Here is a 25863-nt window from a genome sequence, read left to right on the forward strand (position 1 = left end):
ACATTTCGGATGAGACTGCAGCAGTTCCAATAGTCCAGCTTCGATCTACCTCCAGCACCTTGCTGACCAGGCACCAAAATTGCCAAGAATGATGGTCACTTTCAGCATCTGCTATACTTCGGTAAGTAAGTAGTCACAATCAAGCTACAGTAGCCCATTACAAACAGTATTGAAAGGTGCTTAAAAATGTTATTAGGAAGGCAAAGAGTATGTGGTATGCAAATAGAATAGCTAATTGACAGGATAAAATTAAAACCATATGGCCAGTTGTGAAGGAAGTGTCTGGTCAGCAGCACAAGGTCGACGATATAAAGTCAGTTCTCAGTAAAAATATTTCTGTTACTGATAAATCAGATATGGGTACAGTATTTAACAATCATTTTCTGAACATTGCTGGTGTATTAAATAAAAATTTAGTTTCTACAGGATATCATATAACTTTCTTGGCAAATGCCTTTCCGAGATTGATGTCGGAAATACTCCTCTATGATACAGACAAGAGGGAGGTTGAGTCAATAAGTAAATCACTGAAGACCAAGGACTCTCATGGCTACGATGGAGTGTCTAGCAAAATATTAAAGTACTGTGCTGCGCATGTTAGCCCTGTATTTAGCCATATTTGTAATTTTTCCTTTAGGAATGGTCAGTTTCCTGAGTGATTAAAGTACTCAGTAGTAAAGAAGCTTTATAAAAAGGGAGAAAAGGATAATGTAGATAATTTTAGACCTATTTCTATGCCATCAGTGTTTGCTAAAGGTATTGAAAAGGCTGTGTATGTAAGGATAATTGATCACTTTATATCATACGATTTGCTATTAAAATGTACAGTACGGCTTTAGAAGTCGTTTAACAACTGAAAATGCTATATTCTCTTTTCTCTGTGAGGTACTGGATGGGCTAAACAAAAAGTTTCGAACACTTGGCGTATTTTTTGATTTAACTAAGGCATTTGATTGTGCTGATCACAAAATATTGCTCCATAAGTTGGACCATTACGGAATATGGGGAGTAGCTCACAATTGGTTCACCTCTTACTTTAGCGACAGGCAGCAAAAGGTCATTATTCACAATGTTGATAACAGCGGTGATGTGGGATCTGAGAGGGGTACTGTAAAGAGAGGGGTGCCCCAGTGATCAGTGTTGGGACCACTCCTGTTCCGTATTTATATAAATGATGTGCCCTCTAGTATTACGGGTAACTCTAAAATATTTCTGTTTGCTGATGACACTAGCTTGGTAGTAAATGATGTTGTGTGCAACATTGGCTCGGTTTCAAATAGTGCAGTACTTGACCTCAGTTCATGGCTTGTCGAAAATAAACTAACATTAAATCACAGTAAGACTCAGTTTTTACAGTTTCTAACACAGAAATCAACAAAACCTGACGTTTTAATTTCACAGAACGGGCATATGATTAGTGAAACTGAACAGTTCAAATTTCTAGGTGTTCAGACAGATAGTAAGCTGTCGTGGAAAGCCCACGTTCAGGATCTTGTTCAAAGACTTAATACTGCCATTTTTACTATACGAGCGGTATTAGAAGTGAGTGATATTTCGACACGAAAATTAGTGTACTTTGCTTATTTTCATTCTATTATGTCTTATGGTATTATATTTTGGGGTAACTCTTCCCATTGTACAAGGATATTTTTGGCTCAGAAACGGGCCGTTCGGGCAATAAGTGGTGTGAGTTTACGAACCTCTTGTCGACCTCTGTTCACGAGTCTGGGTATTTTGGCATTGGCCTCTCAATATGTATATTCCACATTGTCGTTTCTTGTTACCGATATTAGTTTATTTCCAAGAATAAACAGCTTTCACTCGGTTAATACTCGGCAGAAATCAAACTTGCATTTGGATCGGACTTCCTTAACTCTTGTGCAAAAAGGTGTGCAGTATACTGCTGCATCCATTTTCAATAAGCTGCCACTCGAATTCAAAAATCTTAGCAGTAATCCACACGCCTTCAAATCGAAACCGAAGAGTTTCCTCATGGGTCTCTCCTTCTATTCTGTCGAGGAGTTCCTTGAAAAATTAAGCTGATTCTTATTGTATTGCTGATAGCGTTTACTTAAACTTGTGGACTGACTCTTTTTTTTAGGTTCATGAACATTTATTTTTATCTGTTATTACTTTTATGTTGTAATTTCATGTACTGACACGTTCCATGACCTTGGAGATTTGCTCCTCAATTTGGTCCAACGGAACTTGACGTGTAAATAAAATAAATAAATCGGTATATTTCCTTTCCTCTGCTGTGTTTGTTTGTACCCTGGAACACTGTTCTCTAGGCCACCTTTATTTGCCCCACCCTGTATAATGCACTTGAGCGTGCGTGTACTTTTCTCCTTACATACAGGGTGACCCATAAGTGTGCAACCACACTACGAGATTAAAACAGATCCAAACAAAAATTTTAATTAAAGCAGTATGAGATGGAACTGTGAGGCTATGTTACCAAAGCGACGGCCATTTTGGAAGGTGTCATCCTGAATGCAACAAGTAATTTTCGAACGGAAAGGGTCATGTGACGTATCAAACAGATAGTGCCTTTCATTTGAGTAGAGGTTTATCAATCTCGAGTTAAGTCGCATTTTCTACAGAACAAGGCAAATACTGGAGATAACACATGAAGTCTACAGAACGCGGTCAAACGGTTGTCCAGCACTTTGTAAGGTTGTTGTTATCCGCTTCACTCTTTCATCATGGACGTTAACCAACACGTGAACAGGCATCACAGACCGCTCCCTGAGCTATGCAGGGTTTCTTACCTTCAGCGCCATTGCTTTCACGTGTGTCGGTAGATTGAAATGTAATGGGCTTAAATCGGGGTAGTTGCATATCCAGGTAATACCGAACACCTAGTCCGTAATGATCTGGGACATCATTGTCCTGAAAGGAAATTCCGAACGTTCCGTCTTCTTCTAACAACTGCGGTTACTGTTACTCCAACCTGAATGAAGAAGAGCCGAACAATACTAGAACAACATATTTGCCACCAAACATTCACATCGGACCACCACTTAACTTCGATAGATCCATCCAGTGGGGGTTGACATCAGTATCTCTGACTCTGTTTATTTACCTCTCCGTTCACACGCAAATGGCTTCATCCGCAAGCGGTGATTCACAGGGGAAACGGCGGTGTGCTCCCCATTCTGATGGTTCAAATGGCTCTGAGCACTATGGGACTTAACTGCAGTGGTCATCAGTCCCCTAGAACCTAGAACTACCTAAACCTAACTAACCTAAGGACATCACACACATCCATTCCCGAGGCAGGATTCGAACCTGCGACCGTAGCGGTCACGCGGTTCCAGACGGTAGCGCCTAGAACCGCACGGCCACTCCGGCCGGCCCCTATTCTGATGTTTTAGCATTTAGATTCTGTAAGGGTGCGGCTTAAGAGTGTCTAAATGCTCATTATTGATGTAAGGCTGACCCCGGTTCCATTCGAAATGTGGCGAATACTGCGCTATGGACTCTTACTGAACGATGCGATGCCAGAACGGCTCTTGATGTCGCTTCATCTGTAGCCGTTTTTCCAGCTTTCGATTTTTTTGTAACGTAGCTAGTTCCACGGAATTTCATGAGAAGGTTCACCACAGTACTGTAGGTAATGGGCGGTCTGTCCAGGAACCGTTGGTTAAAAGCTTTCGCGATCACGCAGATGCTTCACTCACCCTGTACCAGGATGATCTAAATGCGTTCCTGGTGTGTAACGTCATCGTCTTTGGTGCCACATGTTGTTGTTGTTGTGGTCTTCAGTCCTGAGACTGGTTTGATGCAGCTCTCCATGCTACTCTATCCTGTGCAATCTTCTTCATCTCCCAGTACCTACTGCAGCCTACATCCTTCTGAATCTGCTTAGTGTATTCATCTCTTGGTCTACCTCTACGATTTTTACCCTCCACACTGCCCTCCAATGCTAAATTTGTGATCCCTTGATGCCTCAAAACATGTCCTACCAACCGATCCCTTCTTCTAGTCAAGTTGTGCCACAAACTTCTCTTCTCCCCAATCCTATTCAATACCTCCTCATTAGTTACGTGATCTACCCACCTTATCTTCAGCATTCTTCTGTAGCACCACATTTCGAAAGTTTCTATTCTCTTCTTGTCCAAACTAGTTACAGTCCATGTTTCACTTCCATACATGGCTACACTCCATACAAATACTTTCAGAAACGACTTCCTGACACTTAAATCTATACCCGATGTTAACAAATTTCTCTTCTTCAGAAACGATTTCCTTGCCATTGCCAGTCTACATTTTATATCCTCTCTACTTCGACCATCATCAGTTTTTTTACTCCCCAAGTAGCAAAACTCCTTTACTACTTTAAGTGTCTCATTTCCTAATCTAATCCCCTCAGCATCACCCGATTTAATTTGACTACATTCCATTATCCTCGTTTTGCTTTTGTTGATGTTCATCTTATATCCTTCTTTCAAGACACTGTCCATTCCGTTCAACTGCTCTTCCAAGTCCTTTGCTGTCTGTGACAGAATTACAATGTCATCGGCAAACCTCAAAGTTTTTACTTCTTCTCCATATAAGGACACAATATAAGGACACATATAAGGACACAACACTAATCATAGCTCGAGACTGAAAGACATAATTGTTTTTCTGGTTTAATTCTCAGAAATAAAACAAGATAATTCCAAGTTTATCGTTTTTCACTCATGTTCTTGTTGTTGTGGTCTTCAGTCCAGAGACTGGTTTGATGCAGCTCTCCAACCTACCCTATCCTGTGCAAGCTTCTTCAAATCCCAGTAGCTACTGCAACCTACATCCTTCTGATTCTGTTTAGTGTATTCATCTCTAGGTCTCCCTCTACGATTTTTACCCTCCACGCTGCCATCCAATTCTAAATTGGTGATCCCTTGATGCCTCAGAATTTGCCCTACCAACCGATCGCTTTTTCTAGTCAAGTTGTTCCACAAATTTCTCTTCTCTCCAATTCTATTCAATACCTCCTCATTAGTTATGTAATCTACCCATCTATATTCGAAAACTTGTATTCTCTTCTTGTCTAAACTATTTATCGTCCACGTTTCACTTCCATACATGGCTACACTCCATACAAGTACTTTCAGAAACGACTTCCTGACACTTAAATGTATACTCGATGTTAACAAATTTCTCTTCTTCAGAAACGGTTTTCTTCCAATTGCCAGTCTACATTTTATATCCTCTCTACTTCTACCATCATCAGTTATTTTGCTCCCCAAATAGCAAAACTCATTTACTACTTTAAGCGTCTCATTTCCTAATCTAATTCCTGCAGAATCACCCGATTTAATTTGGCTACATTCCATTATCCTCGTTTTGGTTTTGTTTATGTTCATCTTATATTATCCTTTCAAGACACTGTCCATTCCGTTCAGCTGCTCTTCCAGGTCTTTTACTGTCTCTGACAGAATTACAATGTCATAGGCGAACCTCAAAGTTTTTATTTCTTCTCCATGGATTTTAATTCCCATTCCGAATTTTTCTTTTGTTTCCTTTACTGCTTGATCAATATGCAGACTGAATAACATCGGGGATAGGCTACAGCCTTGTCTCACTCCCTTCCCAACCACTGCTTCCCTATCATGTCCCTCGACTCTTATAACTGCCATCTGGTTTTCGTACAAATTGTAAATAGCTTTTCACTCCCTGTATTTTACCTCTGCCACCTGCAGGATTTGAAACAGAGTATTCCAGTCAATTTTCATTTGTAACGCTTGCAAATAAACCCAAACATACGAGAAGCGTTCAATAAGTAATGCACCATTCTTTTCTCAAAGTGGATCGGTTTTATTCGCGATTCAAATACACCATACTATTACCCACCCTTCTGACTACATAACCCTATATTCCTTTTAATACGACTGACTTACGCCATCTTATGGTAGTACTCTATCGGCCGACGTAGGAGCTAACGATTAGCTCCCTCTATAAACTCCTCATCATCCACATCATCCACGTACTGTTTCCCACGGGGCGCCAGACAGATGGAAGTAAAAAAGTGCGAGATCCAGGCTGCAGAGGGGATGCGAAAGATCAGTTTGTGAGCTCCTTGTGGGGACGCGGGCTTGTATGAGGCCTAGCATTGTCATAGGGAGGTCAGAGATGATACCTGCACTATGAGGGGGAACATAAAACAAAATAACGCATTCAAAGTCCCAGAAGACCGGCACCATGACTTCACCATCTGAGGTCGCAGCTTTGAACTTTATCCTCAGAGGAGAAGTGGTGAGACACCGCTTCATGAATTTCCGTTTTGTTCCCAGTTCAAACTGACGAACCCATGTTTCATAGCCTGTGACGATGTTCGACAAAAAATGACGTAATCAACCTCGAAACGCGCAAACACTGTTGAGCCAAAACATTACGACCACCCGCTTAATAGCTACACTACTGGGCATTAAAATTGCTACACCAAGAAGAAATGCAGATTACAAACGGGTTTCATTGGACAAATATATTATACTAGAACTGAACACGCAATTTGGGTGCAGAGATTCTGAGAAAAAAGTACCCAGAACAACCACATCTGGCCGTAATAACGGCCTTGATACGCCTGGGCATTGTGTCAAACAGAGCTTGGATGGCGTGTACAGGTACAGCTGTCCATGCAGCTTCAACACGATACCACAGTTCATCAAGAGTAGTGACTGGCGTATTGCGACGAGCCAGTTGCTCGGCCACCAATGAGAGATCTGGAGAATGTGTTGTCCAGGGCAGCAGTCGAACATTTACTGTATCCAGAAAGGCCCGTAGAGGACCAGCAAGATGCGGTCGTGCATTATCCAGCTGAAATGTAGGGTTTCGCAGGGATCGAATGAAGGGTAGAGCCACGGGTCTAACACATCTGAAATGTAACGTCCACTGTTCAAAGTGCCGTCAATGCGAATAAGAGGTATCAGAGATGTGTAACCAATGGCACCCCATACCATCACGCCGGGTGATACGCCAGTGTAGCGACGACAAATACACTTCCAATGTGCGTTCACCGCCATATCGCCAAACACGGATGCGACCATCATGATGCTGTAACAAAACCTGGAGTCATCCGAAAAAATGACGTTTTGCCATTCGAGCAACCAGGTTCGTCGTTGAGTACACCATCGTAGGTGCTCCTGTCTATGATGCAGCATTAAGGGTAACCGCACCCATGGTCTCCGAGTTGATTGTCCATGCTGCTGCAAACGTCTTCGAACTGTTCGTGCAGGTGGTTGTTGTCTTGCAAACGTCCCCATCTGTTGACTCAGGGATCGAGACGTAGCTGCACGATCCGTTACAGCCATGCAGATAAGATGCCTGTCATCTCGACTGCTAGTGATACGAGGCCGTTGGTATCCAGCACGGCGTTCCGTATTACCCTCCTGAATCCACCGATTCCATATTCTGCGAACAGTCTTTGGCTCTCGACCAACGCGAGCAGCAGTGTCGCGATACGATAAACAGCAATCACGATAGGCTACAATCCGACCTTTATCAAAGTCGGAAACGTGATGATACACATTTCTCCTCCTTACACGAGGCATCACAAAAACGTTTCACCAGGCAACGCCGGTCAAGTGCTGCTTGTGTATGAGAAATCGGTTGGAAACTTTCCTCACGTCAGCACGTTGTAGGTGTCGCCACCGTTGCCAACCTCGTGTGAGTGCTTTAAAAAGCTAATCATTTGCATATCACAGCATCTTCTTCCTGTCGGTTAAATTTCGCGTCTGTAGCACGTCATCTTCGTGGTGCAGCAATTTTAATGGCCAGTAGTGTACATCACTGATCCTGCGTATCAGGCATCCGACAGTCTGTTATAGAGGTATGTGGAATTAGATGTCTACGCACAGGTGTAAATAACGGGCCGCTGATTTGCATATTCGATGATGGCGCCCGATATGGCACTTCCTGAAGCATCAAGGAAAAGGTAATACGGTTATAGCTGGGATTTTGAAAAGGTGACCTGCGTTGTACAAGGAAGCCAAGGCTTCAGTACCACAAGCAGGTTGAAATGACTGTGAAGCGCAGTACTTTTGCAGATGTGAGAATACTTGCACATGACAGCATAGAGATGGGCATCAAACCAGTCTTCGAAGTAAGGAATGCAACAACGATAATTGGAATCCCGTATCGATTGTTAGATCTGGAAGGTTGTTGTTAGGTTACTGGACACATAACACAATCTTAGGTAGAGCCGGAAACGGCTTGCTGCGCGGCAGACTTACCTCGAAGTAGGGCTGAAGCGTGACCTTGTAGTTGCTGGGGATGACGTCACCGGGCAGCCGGTAATCGGCCCTCTCTGCCCTTACTACGGCGTCCGACCGAAGCTCCGTCTGCTGGGTGAGTGGGATGCCCACCACCAGGCACGGCGCCGCCAGCAACCTGTCGCAAAATATCCACGTGTTCATTGTAGCGTAGTCGTTGAACAGTGGGGGAGATATTCAGCTTGAGGTGATTTTTCTGAGTAATGTATTCCGGATTACAACTTTATTACGTTTTCGATGACCGGTTCGGATCAGTATAGTTCATCTGCAGACCTAAAACTTAGTTGTAGCATCTGTTGCACAGTTGCAGCGGCGAGTTTCTGAAACTGAAGATGGACTATACTGGCCGAAACCGCTCATGGAAAATATAATAAAAATTTTAATTTATACCATGTTCTTCATAAAATTATATTATACTGATTAATGTGGTGTGTCTACGACTGCGTAATAGCGTATTTTAGTTGTGGTGATTTTCTTCAGGAAATCTCACTACTTCTTTCCGTATTTGCTTCACCAATAAATAAAAAGCGATACACTGGTGGGCAAAACTTAAGAATGAAAGTAACTTTCGCATGATGTGTCACTGACACGTAACATAGTTTGATGAAACTTGGACCATGCACAGAAAGAACATCTACAGAATGATACAAAAGGTAACTAGAGAAATACATAATGTTACGCACAGAAATGACCTTTTACTCAAAGACAATAATTACACTGTAGTTGTGACGTCGTCTAGAGATCGCAATGCCACATCAAAACACTGGCAACGTGAATCTATCGCTACAATTCGCAACGATGCATGGGTGGTGACGGGGGCTCCAGAAAACTACATCTTCCTCTTCCTCTCAGCACAGCAGCGCCCTCACACTGAGGTCAATATAGTATCGAGCATGCAAGTGCTCAGTACATTTCGAGACCTCACCAACAGCAATCATTGTCTAGGATCACTGAGTAGTCAAAGTTTCAGATAAGCTAGTAGTGTTGTTAATGTTGAATACTGTAGCCCAAGAGAACAGTATGTTAGTGCATCAAGTGATGCTTTGCTAGTCCATGACAGTTATAAATTATCTGGTGTTCCTGTGGCAAAGAAGTTTGTTTAATTTAAGTAAATATTTTATTCATTGAAGTAATAAATGGAGCTAATATTTCCTGTGTTCTAGTTTGATGATCCTTCTCCCAGGCCAATCAAAGAATCCACAGTTGTGGAGGAGGAGGAGGAGATTTAGTGTTTATCGTCCCGTCGACAACGAGGTCATTAGAGACGGAGCGCAAGCTCGGGTTAGGGAAGGATGGGGAAGGAAATCGGCCGTGCCCTTTCAAAGGATCCATCCCGGCATTTGCCTGAAGCGATTTAGGGAAATCACGGAAAACCTAAATCAGGATGGCCGGAGACGGGATTGAACCGTCGTCCTCCCGAATGCGAGTCCAGTGTGCTAACCACTGCGCCACCTCGCTCGGTCCACAGTTGTGGACAAAGTAGTCGGACACCTAGTTACAAAAGTAGTCACCACGGGTCATTATGGATCCCTTGGGAAACGGCGGGACATGGTTCTTAATAGGGATTATGGTAACCATGGACGGCAAGCTCTGAAACGTGCTCCGATGCTGGCCACAAGGCGGCTAGAGAGTTTTTGTGGTAGCTCCACCAGCGCGATTGACAAATGCTGTATGTCCACTGGTGCATGTGGTCGTGTGCTACAACACGTCTCCCCAACGCATCCCACATGTGTTCGACGTTATTTAAGTCGGGAACAGGGGCAGGTCAGTCCATTCGCCGAATATCCTCCCATTCCAAGAGCCCCTCAACCTTCGCTGTCCGATGCGATAGCGTATTGTCAACCGTAAAAACAAATAATCAAAATGGGAACGCTCACATAGATACTGTTGTGGCTAGAGCAAACCAAAGACTGCTATTCATTGGCAGAGCGCTTAGAAGGTGCAACAGGTCTACTAAAGACACTGCTTACACCACGCGTGTCCGCCCTATTCTGGAGTATTGTTGTGCGGTGTGGTATCCGCGTCAGCAGGGAGGGATACATGACATCGAAAAAGTTTAAAGAAGAGCAGCTCGTTTTGTACTATCGCAAAATAGGGGACATAGTCCCACAGACATGATAATTGGAGTGGCAATCATTAAAATAAAGGCGTTTTTGATAATATCCTTCTCGGGTGTGCAGCCGGATCATAACGTGATCTTGACACAATATTTCGGCGGTCCAACTGGCCGCCATCTTCAGGTGAGAGTGCTGGTACACGAACTGACTTCTCAGCGCAAGCGGCGGCCCCTACATAGGCCGCAGAAGGCCCACAATGCGTGCGCGAGAAGGTGCCGTAACTGCCCTCTAGCGGAAGTAAACATACCGAGCCACCAGTGGTGGAAACCAGTGGTATGAATGCAAAGGAGATGATAGTATCATTGTCTCCCACCCCCGTTTTCTGTGTTTCTTCTAGCTGTAGTTAAATTGTGCTCTGTTACATTCTCACCAAATTCTTACTTAAATATTTCTAGTCAGGCACCAGTTACGTGTAGTTAGGATGTGCAACCAAATACTTAGATACAGTAAATAGCCTACGTGAAAGATAAAATCTGTGGTGTTGATCTTATGCACTTACTCCGATATCCAATCCTGAATTAATCAAGTTGCTTCATGCACGACACGGAGTACTATTTATCTGGCTACTTAAAGAAATTTGCATACTTGTAATTAAATTGTTAAAGTAATGAAACTAATAATTTTCGAGCTCCGTTTTTTTCTAAATGGTTAGCAAGGGTTTGAGCTAGGAATGCGAGATAACGTATATGGCTAGATGAGAAACGTCGTAAAGATAGCAATACGTTACACTGTCTTTCAATAAAAGTGTCATTTCTGTTCGGCTCATTGTGTATTTCTTTCAGTTACCTTCTGTACTACGCTATAGCGGGTCTTTGTATGTTCCAAGTTTCATCGAGCTATTTAATTGGAAGTGATATATCAAGCGAAAGAACTTCCTACCCTCCTAGCGGAAGCTGATCGCAGAACGCTGGGGCAACGAAGTGTACGTAAAGACTGGTCATTCCTGTTTTCAAGAAGGGCTCTAGTGCAGATGCCCAGAATTATAGAGCTATATCGCTAACGTCAGTCCGTTGTAGAATTATCGAACATGTTTTATGCTAAAGAATAATGGTGTTTTAAGAGAAAATCACGGATTACACAAACAGAGATCTTGAGAGCATCGGACCATATCTGCGACTGGATTCGAGACTTCCCTGCATATAGAACTCAACACATTGCTCTTAACGGAACAAAATCGACAAATGTAAAGGCAATTTTCGGTGTACCCCAAGGAAGTGTGATAGGACCGTTACTGTTTATAATATACAGATAAATGATGTAGAAGAGAGCGTCGGATGCTCTCTAAGGCTATTCACAGATGATGCGGTTGTCTATAACAAAGTAGCAACGCCAGAAGACAATGCAGAGTTTTGGAATGACCTGGAGAAGATTGATGGATGGTGCAGACTTTGGCAGTTGACCCCGAACATAAGTAGATGTAACATATTGCGCATACACAGGAAAAGAAATCCACTATTGTGTAGCTACATTACTGATGACAAACCGCTGGAAACAGTATCTGCCGTAAAACATCTAGGAGTAACTATCCAGAGCCACCTTAAGTGGAATGACCACACAACACAAATAGTGCGAAAAGCGAATGCCAGGCTCAGATTCATTGGAAGAATCTTGAGGGAATGTAACTCATCCACGAAGGAAGAGGCTTACAAAGCGCTTGTTCCACTGACTCTTGAGTAAAGTTTATCAAGATGGAATCGTTACTAGGAAGGACTGACAGAAAAGATAGAGAGATCCAACGAAGGGCGCGTTTCGTTACGGGATCGCTTAGTCAGCGAGAGATGCTCAGCAGACTGTATTGGCAGATGTTATATGACAGATGTGGTGCGTCACGGAGAGGTTTACTATTGAAATTTCGAGAGAACGCACTGAGGGAAGAGTCGGAGAACATTTTACCTCTTCCCATATACATCTCGCGTAGTGACCACGACGAGAAAATTCGAGAAATTCGAACAACTACAGAGGCTTACCGGCTATCATTCGTCCCACGCGCCATTCGCGAGCGGAGAAGGGTAGAGGGATCAGTTAGTTGTATCAGAAATACCCTTCCCCACACGCCATTAGGTGGCTTGCGGAGTGTGATGTAGATGCAGATGTAGTTACTTTTGTCCTTAAATTTTGCACTTCATTGTATGTTCTTGCACCACCATGATGATTTGATCACTTTGTTCTTTCTCTTTACGTGGAATATTTTCTCTCAATACTGCGCTGACCATAGACATCGCTATGCAGCCGCCTGGAGGTGAAGGAATACCTGCGGTGCTGTTGGGCAGAGCGTTACGTGCATCGAATCGCGAACAGGGCAACGAGGATTGTGTACAGTGCACCGTCTGCCAAATTACGGCTACTCTCATTTCTAGATTAGACCGTGGGTGCATTGTCACTTTACGACAAGAAGGCATGACACAGGAACTGGCGGAAATCAATCTGTTGGGGGTGTTTGAAAAAAAAAATGGTTCAAATGGCTCTAAGCACTATGGGACTTAACATCTGAGGTCATCAGTCGCCTACACTTAGAACTACTTAAACCTAACTAACCTAAGGACATCACACACATCCATGCCTGAGGCAGGATTCGAATCTGAGACCGTAGCAGCAGCGCGGTTCCGAACTGAAGCGCCTAGAACCGCACGGCCACAACGGCCGGCCGCGGTCTGAAAAGCTCTGTCGATCGACGAGGTCCCATGGTGGAATACCAGTCAGGCACACTGTTTTAGTCAACCAGGAATTTTAAAATCAGCGCAACTCCACTGCGGCGTGAAAAATTTATCCACTGCAGAGTGAAAGTTTATTCTGTACATAGATCGCGAATTTCTGTTTTCAATAAGCGTCAGATAAAGCATGTGCAGGAAATAGTTTTTGTTTCATTTATTTATTTATCACTTCATCCACGTCGTAAACTAGCTGTGTATGAGAACTGCGCCTCATTTTTACAGACGAAAGATCGATTGGTTGAATTAAGTTTTAATGAAGGAGCTTATAGTGCCTACATAAATAAGAGATACGGCGACTTATTATACTGTTATCAGTAGCTCCGTCAATTGTCGATGATTAATGGCGGTTTACGCTATAATCCTGTGGCAGAAGTGACAGCGATAAGAGCTGGAAATTGAGACGCAATTTAATATCGTTTAGCGGAATATAAGAGGTCTGATAAAAAGGCAACTATATTCCTGCTGCTAGGCAGCTATTTGTCGCGACGTAATAGTACAAATTTCTCCTGTCTAGGAATCAACGTAGATTTCTCAAGCAATGACTGTGTGAAATCCAGCCCAGTCTGTCGCCCGCGAGACACAGAAAGCAATATAGACACCCGCGCACAGCTTCATGCCGTGTTCCTTGACTCGCGGATTGCGTCCCATGCAGCTCCGAACTACCGCTTAATGTATAAAACACGGGCGCACGGAATATCAGACCAGCTGTGTGATTAGGTTGGAGAGTTTATGAAAAGTAGAACACACCTTGTCATTCTTAAAGGAGAGAACACGGAAGGGGCTGAAATATGGGTTGAAAAGTAATTTGAAAATATGTCGCTGTTAAGGCAATTTTCAAGCTAGAAATACGAAAATTGATATTTGGTTTCTCGGTCAAAAATAAAAAAGTAAAGCCTTCAGAATTTTTGGAAATTCTATCGTTAAGGGTGTGAAATAGTGCGCGAAAATTTATTTTCATTGGTTGGTTCGTTGATGGGGGGAAGAGACAAAACAGCGAGGTCATCGGTCCCATCGGTTTAGGGAAGGAAGTCGGCCGTGCCCTTTCATAGGAACCATCCAGGTATTTGTCTGAAGCGATTTTGGGAAATCACGGAAAACCTAAATCAGGATGGCCGGACGCGGGTTTGAACCGTCGACCTTCCGAACGCGAACCACTGCACCACCTCGCTCGGTGTCTTGGAGATAAATCGTTATTAAAATACTATCAACGCATTTTTCAAGTTACATTTATCAGAATGGGTGATTTCTCGATTGGAAATAAAAGAAATACTAGTTCCATTGTTTTTGGGAACTCAACTCCTAATGGTTAAAATAGGGGATGACAGTTTTACGGAAATATTTCATTACGAAAGCATTTTTGAAATTAAATCTCTAAAAACTTCCTGTTGGCTTTTCGGTTAGAAATAAAAAAAGTGCTTCAGAGTTTTTGGAAATTCAACCCCTAAGGGGATGAAGTAGGGGATGATAACTTTTATGATAATATTTTTTATATTAAAACACGTTTAAAGTTAAATATAAGAAAATTGGTATTTGACTTCAGGAGAAAGTCTGTGCAGGCTAACCGTCCATGCGAGCGCATCAGCGGGCGCTCTAAACTAGCGTGTAACTAAATGACTTAAGTGCACTACTTCGGAAGCTTTTCGCAAGTGATATTGTACATAGAGAAGTTGCAACTCCAGAAAACTGTAGCAAAATGCAGGAGGACCAGCAGAAGGTAAATTAGTAGAAAGACCCGTTACTGTAACACTAGACTAGTGAAGAACAATCACTGGAAGCAGTAAGACCTATAAAATATCAAAGAGTGTGAGCAAAGAGCGATCTTAAGTAGAATGACAACATAAAACTAATCGCAGATGGGGCAGATGCCTGACTGCGGTTCATTGAAAAATCCACAGGAATAGTCAGTCTACGAGCAAGGCAGCTCCCGAAACCCTTGTCCGAGCAATAGCTGAATATTGTTCGTCAGTCTGGGTCTCTTACCAGATATGACTGATAACTGAAATAGAGAAGATTTAAAGAGGAGGAGCGCATATCTTCACAACAGGTTTACTTAGCAAAGACGAAAGCGAGGCGGATATACAGATCCAAATCCAGTAGCAGATCCTACAACAGAGCCGCCGTGCAGCGCGGTGAGATTTACTGCTGAAGTTCCGAAAGCTTACATTCTCAGAAGATTCATCCGATATATTGATTCGCCCTAAGTATGCATAGTGAGAAGTTCATGCATGCAAAATTAGAGAGATTCCAACACACATGGAGGATTACCAACAATAACTCTTCCCGCGGATTGTTTGGTTCAAATGGCTCTGAGCACTATGGGACTCAACTGCTGAGGTCATAAGTCCCCTAGAACATAGAACTACTTAAACCTAACTAACCTAAGGACAACACACACATCCATGCCCGAGGCAGGATTCGAACCTGCGACCGTAGCGGTCGCGCGGTTCCAGACTGTAGCGCCAGAACCGCTCGGCCACCAGCGGCCGGCGCGGATTGTTTGTCTCTGGAACCCGCGCACTATAAAGCCTCCTGAGGAGTGTAGATGTTGACACAGAAAATCGACTGACACAGTGCCAATGTGGAGCAGCTTACTACAGATTCTGCACTAGAAAATGTAGTGTACCAGACTTGCCACAAATGAAACGATGCCGTTGCTACAGATTTGTGCACGTGCCAAATACGATCAGTTTGTGGCGGTCGTCTTGAAGATACGAACTACCATACATGAATTCACACACACCCGCATGTGCTCCATGTGCTAGCCAAAACATTTCTGAGCGTCGTTTTGCCGAAGCTACGCTGGAGTTCCCAGGTTTTTGCTTTCCGATCCAGCACAAGTAATGGCAAGAAGCCCATCACGCAACGTCTACATCTATACTCCGCAACCCAGCATGCGATGTGCTGTGGAGGGCACTTTGAGTAGCACTATCACTGCGCCCCTTTCCTGTTTCAGTCGCGTAGGGTTTGCGGGAAGATGCGAGGGTCACTTCAAAAGAAATGCACACTATTTTTGTAAAAATACAGTTTTCATTCTGCAAGTGTGAAAGTTTTACAGTGTATAGATACATCCTTCCCGCTTGTTTTCAAACTTAGTTCAACCTGTTCCCGTGAGTGGCGCCGTCACAGCATGTCTTCAAGATGGCTGCTACACTTGACGTTCTTCAGAAGCAACGTGCTGTCATAGAATTCCTGTGCTGTGAAAACGAGACAGTGGCAAACATCCACAAGAGGTTGAAAAGGTGTATGGAGATGCTGCTGTCGATCGCAGTACAGTTAGTCGGTGGGCAAGCAGTTTACATGATGAAAGCGGACACGGCAATATTGAGGATTGTCCTCGCAGTGGCAGGCCTCGTACTGTACACACCCCAGACAATGTGCAGAGAGTTAGCGAACTGGTGACTGCTGACACACGCATTATAGTGAACGAATTGTCACGCTACGTTGGGATAGGGGAAGGAAGTGTTTGCGGAATACTGAAAGTGTTGGCGTTAAAAAAGGTTTGTGCCACGTTGATCCCAGGATGTTGACAGTGGCTCACAAAGAAACAAGAAAAACGGTATGCAGCGAACTTTTGGAACAGTACGAGAATGGTTCAAATGGCTCTGAGCACTATGGGACTTAACATCTGAGGTCATCAGTCCCCTAGAACTTAGAACTACTTAAACCTAACTAACCTAAGGACATCACACACATCCATTCCCGTGGCAGGATTCGAACCTGCGACCGTAGCGGTCGCGCGGTTCCAAACTGAAGCGCCTAGAACCGCTCGGCCACACCGGCCGGCGAGAATGGTGTAGATGAATTTCTTGGAAGAATTGTGACAGGTGATGAAACATGGCTCCATCATTTTTCAGCAGAGACGAAGAGGCAATCAATGGAGTGGCATCATGCCAATTCACCCAAGAAAAAAAATTCAAATCACACCTTCTGCTGGAAGAGTTTCTCGACGCTTGATTCCGAAGGACTCTTGCTTGTGAACATCATGTCAAGTGGAACCACCATAAATACTGGTGCATATGTGATGACACTGAAGAAACTTCATGCTCGACTGAGTCGTGTTCGACCACATCGGCAAAAGCAGGATGTTTTGCTGTTGCACGACAATGCACAGCCACATGTCAGTCAAAAAACCATGGAAGCGATCACAAAACTCTGATGAACAACACTGAAAGACCCGCCTTACAGTCCTGACCTGGCTCCATGTGACTCTCTTCGTGGAACAAGGTTTGAAGATGATGACTCCCTTGTGCACGCTGCCAAACAGTGGCTCCAACAGGTTGGTCCAGAATTTTACCGTGCGGGTATACAGGCGCTGGTTCCAAGATGGCGTAAGGCAGTTGAGAGGGATGGAAATTAAGTGGAGAAATGAAAATATTGTTCCTAAAGGATGTATCTGCGCACTGTAAAACTTTCAAACATGTAGAATAAAAGATGGATTTAAAAAAAAATAGTGTGAATTTCTTTTGGAGTGACCCTCGTAGATTGCCGATAAGCCTCCGTGTGGCCTCTAATCTCTCCAATTTTACCTTCATTGTCTTTTCGCGAGATATACGTAACTGGGAGCAATATATTTGTTGACTGTTCTTGGAATGTACCCTCTAGGAACCTTTATCTCTTTTCGCGAGATATACGTAACTGGGAGCAATATATTTGTTGACTGTTCTTGGAATGTACCCTCTAGGAACCCAACAGAAAAACCACACCGTGATGCAAACGTCATTCTTGTGACACCTATCACTGGAGTTGGTTTAATTATCAGCGTGACGCTTTCGTGCTTACTGAATAAACTTATAACTGCTGTTCTTCGTACCTTCTCTACTTCCTTTATCAATCCTATCTGGTACGGATCCAATGAATCTTAGTCCGGCATCTGCCTTTCCTGCGATTAGTTTCACGTAGTCCTTCCACTCTATCCCAGACATTTTATGGAAGAAGCTGGTTCCAGTGATTGCTCTGCAATCTCTTAATCATACAACAATGGGTATTTCTACCTATTTATGCGTAATACGATTCGTTTGTTTATGTTGAGGGTCAACTGTCACTCCATGCATCAAGCGTCGATCCTCAACAGGTCTTCCTGTATTTGGATACAATTTTCTAGCGTTGTAATTTCCTTGTTAAAAAAAAAAATATCGCGAAAAGCCTCGCGGAGCTACGAATACTGTCTACTGTACTTATTTATAGTGTGAAAAGTAATGTGCCTGTAATACTCCCTTGGGGTACGCCAGAAATTATTATTACTCTTGAAGACTTCTCTCCATTGAGAATGACATGATATGTTCTGTTTACTAGAAACTCTCCAATCCAACCAAACAGTTGGGCTGATATTCCGCTCTCTCGTATTTTGTTCATTAGGAGCCAGTGTGGAACTTATCGAGTGTCTGCTGGAATCCAGAAACACAGCACGTACCTGGGCTCCGGTGTCTACCGCCTTCTGGGTCTCGTGGACGAACAGGCGAGCTGGGTTACACGGAACAGTTGTTTTTTGAACCAATGTTGATTCCTACAGAGCAGACTTTCGTTTTCTAGAAATTTCATGATGCGCGAGCACAAAAAAATGAGCCAAAATCCTACGACACATCTCCAACAGAGATATAGGCCTTGACTTCTGTGCGTCTGTTCAACGACCGTTCTTGAAAAAGGGAATGACCTGTGCTTTTTTGCAGTCGTCCGGAACGTTTTGCTCCTCCAAAGACCTACGACAGATTGCTACTAGAAGAGGAACTGGTTCTTTCGCCTGCTCTATGTAGAATCGTTTTAGTACCGCGGCAGGTCCAGTGGCCTTTCCTCTTTTGAGCGACTTCCGTTGCTTTTCGATTCCACGGTAGCTTATTTTGTCGATCTTGCGATGACTTAAAGGAGGAACTGCAGAGTGATCTTTCTCTATAAAACAGCTTTGGAAAAATACGTTTACTATTTCGGCCTTTTCTGTGTCAACCTCCGTTTCACTGCCATTATGGTCATAGAGTATCTAGACATATCTGGACAGATAGCTATGATCCGTACATTAATTTAGCATAAGACTAGAACTTCCTAGGATTTTCTATTAAATCGGTTGACAAAAATTTATTTTCGAACTTGTTGAAGCATCACGCATGGCGCTTTGCAAGCTAATTCTGATTCTGGCTAATTTTTGTCTGTCCATCAGGCTTTGACAACGTTTAATCTTGCTGTGAAGCTCTCTTTGCTTTCGTAATAGTTAACACAGGTGTCCAAACATAACCAGTCTTTTCCATTCAGCACAGCTTTGTTCGGGATGTACTGTCTAAAGCGTATGGTACAATCGTCTTGATCTTTGCCTACTCATGCTCAACGTTGTTAGCGCTGAAAGTGAAATTTTCTTGCTGACCTTTCAGGTAAACTGAAATCTGTTTCTTGTCGCTCTTGCTAAGCAGAAAAATCTTCCTGTTTCTTTGTACTCAGTGATGCTGCAGCGGCATTATGATACCTCATTCCTTATTCTACGCTGAGTCGAAAACTTCGGGTCAGTTTGAAACCAGTAGATCTAAGATTTTACCTTCACAAGTCGATTCTCTGATTAACAGTTGAAGGCAATTTTTGGATAAGGCATTTAGAAAAAATTCATAGGATTCTCTTTCGCCACTAACTGCCCTAATCACTTGAGCCTCCCACTCTATGGCTAATGTTACAGTACCTAATACTCCTACGACTACAAAATGATAGAGGAATTTACGCGAGATACTCTCCAACAGTCACCTCGAATGTTCCAGACAATTGCTCCTGAAGCAGGGGGCCTGAAGCAGGCGACCTGACCATGTTTGATCCACGTTTAACACTTGTCGTCGCCAAAATTATTTTGCATTCGGAATCTGTACTTAGCTCACTAGATATTATCATATTTTTATTGCTATAAACACGCTTCCACTACCAGCTTTTAACGAATTTTTGCGATACACATTCCAGTCAGAGTTAAGAATTTCGTTGCGTCATCATTGCCACAAGATCCAAAATGGTACAGTTTACTAACATGGCATCAAGATTTAAGTCACTGCTTTTTGGAGTTACGTATCTTAGTATGGACTGAGAGTATATCAAAGAAAGACGAAAGTCCTGATAAGTAGCAGAAATGAGAACAGCAAAAAACTTGGCATCAGTCCAGGTTATCATGAAGCAGACTAAATGAAGGAGTTTTGCTAGGTAGCAAAATAACCCATGACGGACGGAGCAAGGAGGACATGAAAAGCAATCATTGTCAAAAAGGGCATTCATGGTGAAGAGAAGTCTGTCAGTGTCAAACATAGACCTTAATTTAAGGAAGAAATTTCTTAGAACGTACGTCTGGAGTAGAGCATTGTATGGCAGTGAAACACGGAGTGTGGGAAAATCAGAAGAGAAGAGAATCGAAGCATTTGACATGTAGTGCTACAAAAGAATGTTGAAAATTAGATGGACTTATAAGGTAAGGGATGAGGAAATTCTCCACTGAAATATATGGAATGTATGGAAAGCACTGTCAAAAAGGGACAGAATGTTAAGACAACAGGGAATAACTTCCATGGTACTGGAGGGAGCGGTAGAGAGTAAAAACTATAGAGAAAAGGCAGAGATTGAAATACAGTCAGAAAATAACTGAGGGCGTAGGTTGCTATTGCTACTCTGAGATGAAAAGTTTGGCACAAGAGAGGAATTCGTGGCGGGCTGCATCAAACCAGTCAGAAGGCTAATGACTCAATTAAAAAAAAAATTAAAAAGGCCTCAATCGGTAAAAATGGAAACCTTATATAATCAGTTTCTTGTCCGTCTCTCTGTCTGCTATCTGCCTTTCTGTTCGACTGTTCGGAACACTTTTTCTCACGAACGGGTAAGCTTATCCAGTTGATACCAAGGTCTATGGTTCTTTGGCGATGTAAAAAATTTCAGCTTGAACGTCAATGCAGCCAAAAGATATGGTCATTCATGTCACATGTTTTGATACTCGCAAACTCACTCATCAATACCTATAGGGCACTTCCCGTTGACGTAGGATCACAAAATTTGGCAGGGAGCTAGGTTCAACGGTACAAGTAAAGGAAAAATACCGAAAATTCTTAATTTGTAATTACAGATACGAAAAAAGTATTTTTCGTCATTTATTATTGGTCTGTCTATTGTTCTCCTGTTAAGACCCCTAGACGTTACGTATTGAAATTTGTCACGTACTTAAGTGCACGTTCCCTTCGTGGTGTAAAAAATGAGATTCTACGTCAATACGACCGAAAGAAATGGCCATTTATGCCACCTAATTTTTGATATCTTGCCAGTATCGATAGCGCTAAAGGGGAAAATTCTTCGACATTCTCTATTCCCGTAATGGATGAAGTGTCTATATACATAATAAAGTTTGTACGGAACCCTCGGTGCGTGAATCCTATTCGCACTTACCCGGAATTAATTTACTTTGTTCAACGTTATTCAGTCTGTGCACCGAACACACTAAGAAAGACGTCAAGAAAAAACTGGGAAAGGAAATTAAAGTTCAATGAGAAGAAATAAAACCTTGAAGATCTGCTGGTTACACTGTAATTTTTATCAGAGACATCAAATAAATTGGAAAAGCAGTTGGAAGGAATATGTAGTGTCTTGAAAAGCTGTTATAAGATTAACTTCAATAAAAATTAAAAGAGCATAATGAAATGTAGTCGAATAAAATCAGGTGAAACTAAATGTAGTAGATGAGTTTTATTATTTACACAACAAGCTAACCAAAGACGGCTGAAGTAGAGAGAATATAAGCCGCAGATTGGCAGCAAGGAGAAAACTATTAACGGTAGGAGGAATTTGTAACACAGAATTTAAAATTAAATATTGTGAAGTCTATTGCGAAAGTGTTTGCAAAGTAGCCATTCACGGAAGTGAAACGTGCTAAATAAGCAGTTCAGACAAGAAGAGATTAGAAGCTATTGAAGTGAGGTGCCAGAAAATAAAGCATAAGCTTAGATTCGTAGGTCGAACAACTAAATTTATTGCGCAACTTTACAGAAAGAAGACATTGGTGGATAGGCCACATTTTAAGGATTCAAGCAATCGTCAGTATGGTAATGGGGAGATACGTTGGGGAATAAATTGTAGGGGGTGAGCAAGACTCGAATACAATAGTCAGTTTCGACATCAAACTGTGTCATCTTTAGGCCCCAAGCCTTACCTACCATCCACAACAACAATGGGAAAGACCAACGAAGTCTCCGAATGGGAACAGTTATCAAGCATGTACGCCAGCATTCGCAACGAACAGAGTCGTAATGTAGCAGGGTCAAAATTAGCTGGATTCCGTGCCTGCGTAGCAGTAACAAGCCCAGCATGGTCAGAGGTCAGACTGGATGGGCTTGTTACTGATACGAAAGTACGCAATTGTCCCAGTAAACCGAAGTCGACCGTTCGCTTTCCCCACTTTCTTACGTGCTCGTTCCATTTCATATAGCTTTGCAATATTACGCCTGGGTATTTAATCGATATGACTGTGTCAAGTAGCACACTGCTAATACTGTGTTAGAACACTAAGGGAAGTTTTTAGCACTCATTTGAATTAACTGACACCATTTTTTTTTACATTTATAACAAGCTGAAATTCATCACACCAATTAGAAAATTTGTCTAATTGATCTTGTGCCTTCCTACATTCACTCAACGATGGCTCCTTCCAGTACACCACGGCATTATCAGCATCCCGCCGCATGTTGCTGCTCACCCTGTCAGCCGAATCATTTACGAATATAGATAATAATAGCAGTCCTGTCACACTTTCCTGGGGCAGTCCTGCCGATACTCTTGTCTCTGATGAACACTCCCTGACGACGAGAACGCACTGGATCCTATTACTTATAAACGTCTTCGAGCAACGGGCATGTCTGGGAACCTAGTACGTATGCTCATATCTTCGTTAAGTCTTCAGTGGAGCACCGTGTCAAACGCTTTCGGAAATCTAGAAATAAGCAATCAGCCTGTTGCCCTTCATCCGTAGTTCGCAATATATCATGTGACAAAAGGGCAACATGAGTATATCAGGAGCGATGCATGTCTGGTACTATCAGGAGCTTTTGGCTTTTCTATTTAGAACGGCTATTTGGTTTCTTATTAGTCAAATTATTTAAGTTTGAAATTACTTCGACAGGAATCGTCACGCATATGAACATAGTTTTCTCCCCACATCCAGTACCGATTCCAAAAAGAATTTCATGTCAAAATGAAATACATATTTCAAAATTATATCTGGATGTGTTAAATTATTCCTCACACTACTTTTCCACAACAAATCAAATAAAAGTGTTCAGGAGACATAGTAATCAAATTAATAAAACACGTTCGTATTTGTAGAAAAAGCCGAAGTACCTACCATAAGAGGGGTAACCAAGCCATTGCAGCACTGTGGCGCTGGCCACCGGAACTTCATTATAAGTAAGCGGCACCCGGTCAGATAACGGGTTATCAGGGTGCGTCTGGCAGCGTGAGTGACGTAACTGTGGACCACTCTGTCAGGTTTGGAAGGACTCGCGTTATCTCCCGATGTTGGCAGATACTCTCCGACAGAAATCCCAGCCGCCCTGTGGCGTGTTGTATCGAACAGGACACGGATAATCAATTAGAAGGCGTCACGCGTGCGGCGATGTTCTCGGTGCGCGTTAATTTATCAGTTACGGAACTGCACGACGCAAAACCTACAGGCAACGGAGTCCTTCCGAACCTGATAAATGTGAGCATTGTAAGAAACACATATTCATTATCACATATATGTTAAAAATTTTACTTATTTTGTATGCCAACTTGCTGGACTTATGGATTCAGTAATTCTGGTTCAAAATGTCTCTGAGCACAATGGGACTTAACTTCTGAGGTCATCAGTCCCCTTGAAAAGTAGCGGTCGCGAGGTTCCAGACTGTAGCGCCTACAACCGCTCGGCCACTCCTCCCGACCAGTAATTCTGATTAAACTATAAACATGCCGTTGAATATAGAAATTCGCGTAGAATACGTTGGACACTGAGGTGACAAAAATCATGGGACACACTCTAATGTCGTGTCGGACCTCATTCTGCCGGGCGTAGTACAACTCGACGTAACATGAACTCAGCAAGTCGTTGCAAATCACCCGTAGAAATATTGAACCATGCTGCCTCTATAACTTTGACTTTAATTCCTCCCGAACAGCTCATGAAGGCCCAACGGTATCGACCGGTCGCCGTGTCATCCGCAGCCTATAGGCGTCAATGGATGCGGATATGGAGGTGCATGCGGTCAGCACACCGCTCTCCCGGCCGTATGTCAGTTTCCGAGACAGGAGCCGCTACTTCCCAACCAAGTAGATTCTCAGTTTGCCTCACAAGAGCTGAGTGCACCCCGCTAGCCAACAGTGCTCAGCAGACCGGATGGTCACCCATCCAAGTGCTAGCCCAGCCCGACATCGCTTAGCTTCGGTGATCTGACGGGAACCGGTATTACCACTGCGGCATGGCCGTTGACATGCTGCCTCTATAACCGTCCATAAATGTGAAACTGTTGCCGGTGCAGGATTTTATGCACGACCTGACCTCTCGATTATGTCCCATAAATATTGGATGGGATTCATGTCGGGCGATCTGGGTAGCTAAATCGTTTGCTCGATCTGTCCAGAATAGTTTTCAAATCGGTGACACAACGCATTGTCATCCATAAAAATTCCATCATTTTGGGAACATGAAGTCCATGAATGGTCTCCAAGTAGCCAAACACTACCATTTCCAGTCAGTGATCGGTTCAGTTGGCCAGAAGACCCAATCCACTCCATGAAAATACACCCCACATCATTCTTCAGTTTCCACCAGCTTACATAGTGCTTTGTTAACAATTTGGTTCCATGGCTAGGTGGCGTCTGCGCAACACTCGAACCATATCATCAAATCTTACCAACTGAAATTGGGGCTCATCTGACTAGAGCACCATTTCCAGTTGTCTAGCGATATGCTCAGAAGCCCCGGAGAGGCGCTGCAGATGGTGTCGTCCTCTTCGAAAAGCCACTATCGTCGGTCGTCTGCCATATCCCATTAACACCAAATTTCGGCGCACTGTCCTAAAGGATATGTTTCTGGTACGTTCAACATTGGTTTCTGCGGTTATTTCATGCAGTGTATTTTGTCTGTTAGCACTGACTGATTTACGCAAATTCCGCTGCTCTTCGACCTTAAGTGAAAGCTGTCGGCCACTGCATCGTCCGTGGTGAGAGGTAATGCGTGAAATTTGCTATTCTCAGAACAGTCTTGACACTTTATCTTGGAATATTGAATTCCCTGACGATTTCCGAAATAGAATGTCCCATGCGTCAACTACCATTCCGCATTCAAAGTCTCTTAATTCCCCTAGTGTGGCCACAACCACGTCGTAAATCTTTTCACATACACTACTGGCCATTAAAATTGCTACACCAAGAAGAAATGCAGATAATAAACGGGTATTTATTGGACAAATACATTATACTAGAACTGACATGTGATTACATTTTCTCGCAGTTTGGGTGCATAGATCCTGAGAAATTAGTACCCAGAACAACCTTCTATGGCCGTAATAACGGTCTTGATACGCCTGGGCATTGAGTCAAACAGAGCTTGGATGGCGTGTACAGGTACACCTGCCCATGCAGCTTCAACACGATACCACAGTTCATCAAGAGTAGTGACTGGCGTATTGTGACGAGCCAGTTGCTCGGCCACCATTGACCAGACGTTTTCAGTTGGTGAGAGATCTGGAGAATGTGCTGGCCAGGGCCTTCTGTATCCAGAAAGGCCCGTAAAGGACCTGCAACATGCGGTCG

General features: G+C 43.2%; 1 pseudogene; it reads right to left on the reverse strand.

The window, feature by feature from the left end:
• Positions 1-24421: 24421 nt before the first annotated feature.
• LOC126191794 (5S ribosomal RNA) lies at positions 24422-24539 on the reverse strand (annotated as a pseudogene).
• Between the last annotated feature and the right edge of the window lie 1324 nt (positions 24540-25863).

Source organism: Schistocerca nitens, chromosome 6, assembly GCF_023898315.1.
Source record: "Schistocerca nitens isolate TAMUIC-IGC-003100 chromosome 6, iqSchNite1.1, whole genome shotgun sequence".
In the NCBI taxonomy this organism is placed as follows: domain Eukaryota; kingdom Metazoa; phylum Arthropoda; class Insecta; order Orthoptera; family Acrididae; genus Schistocerca; species Schistocerca nitens.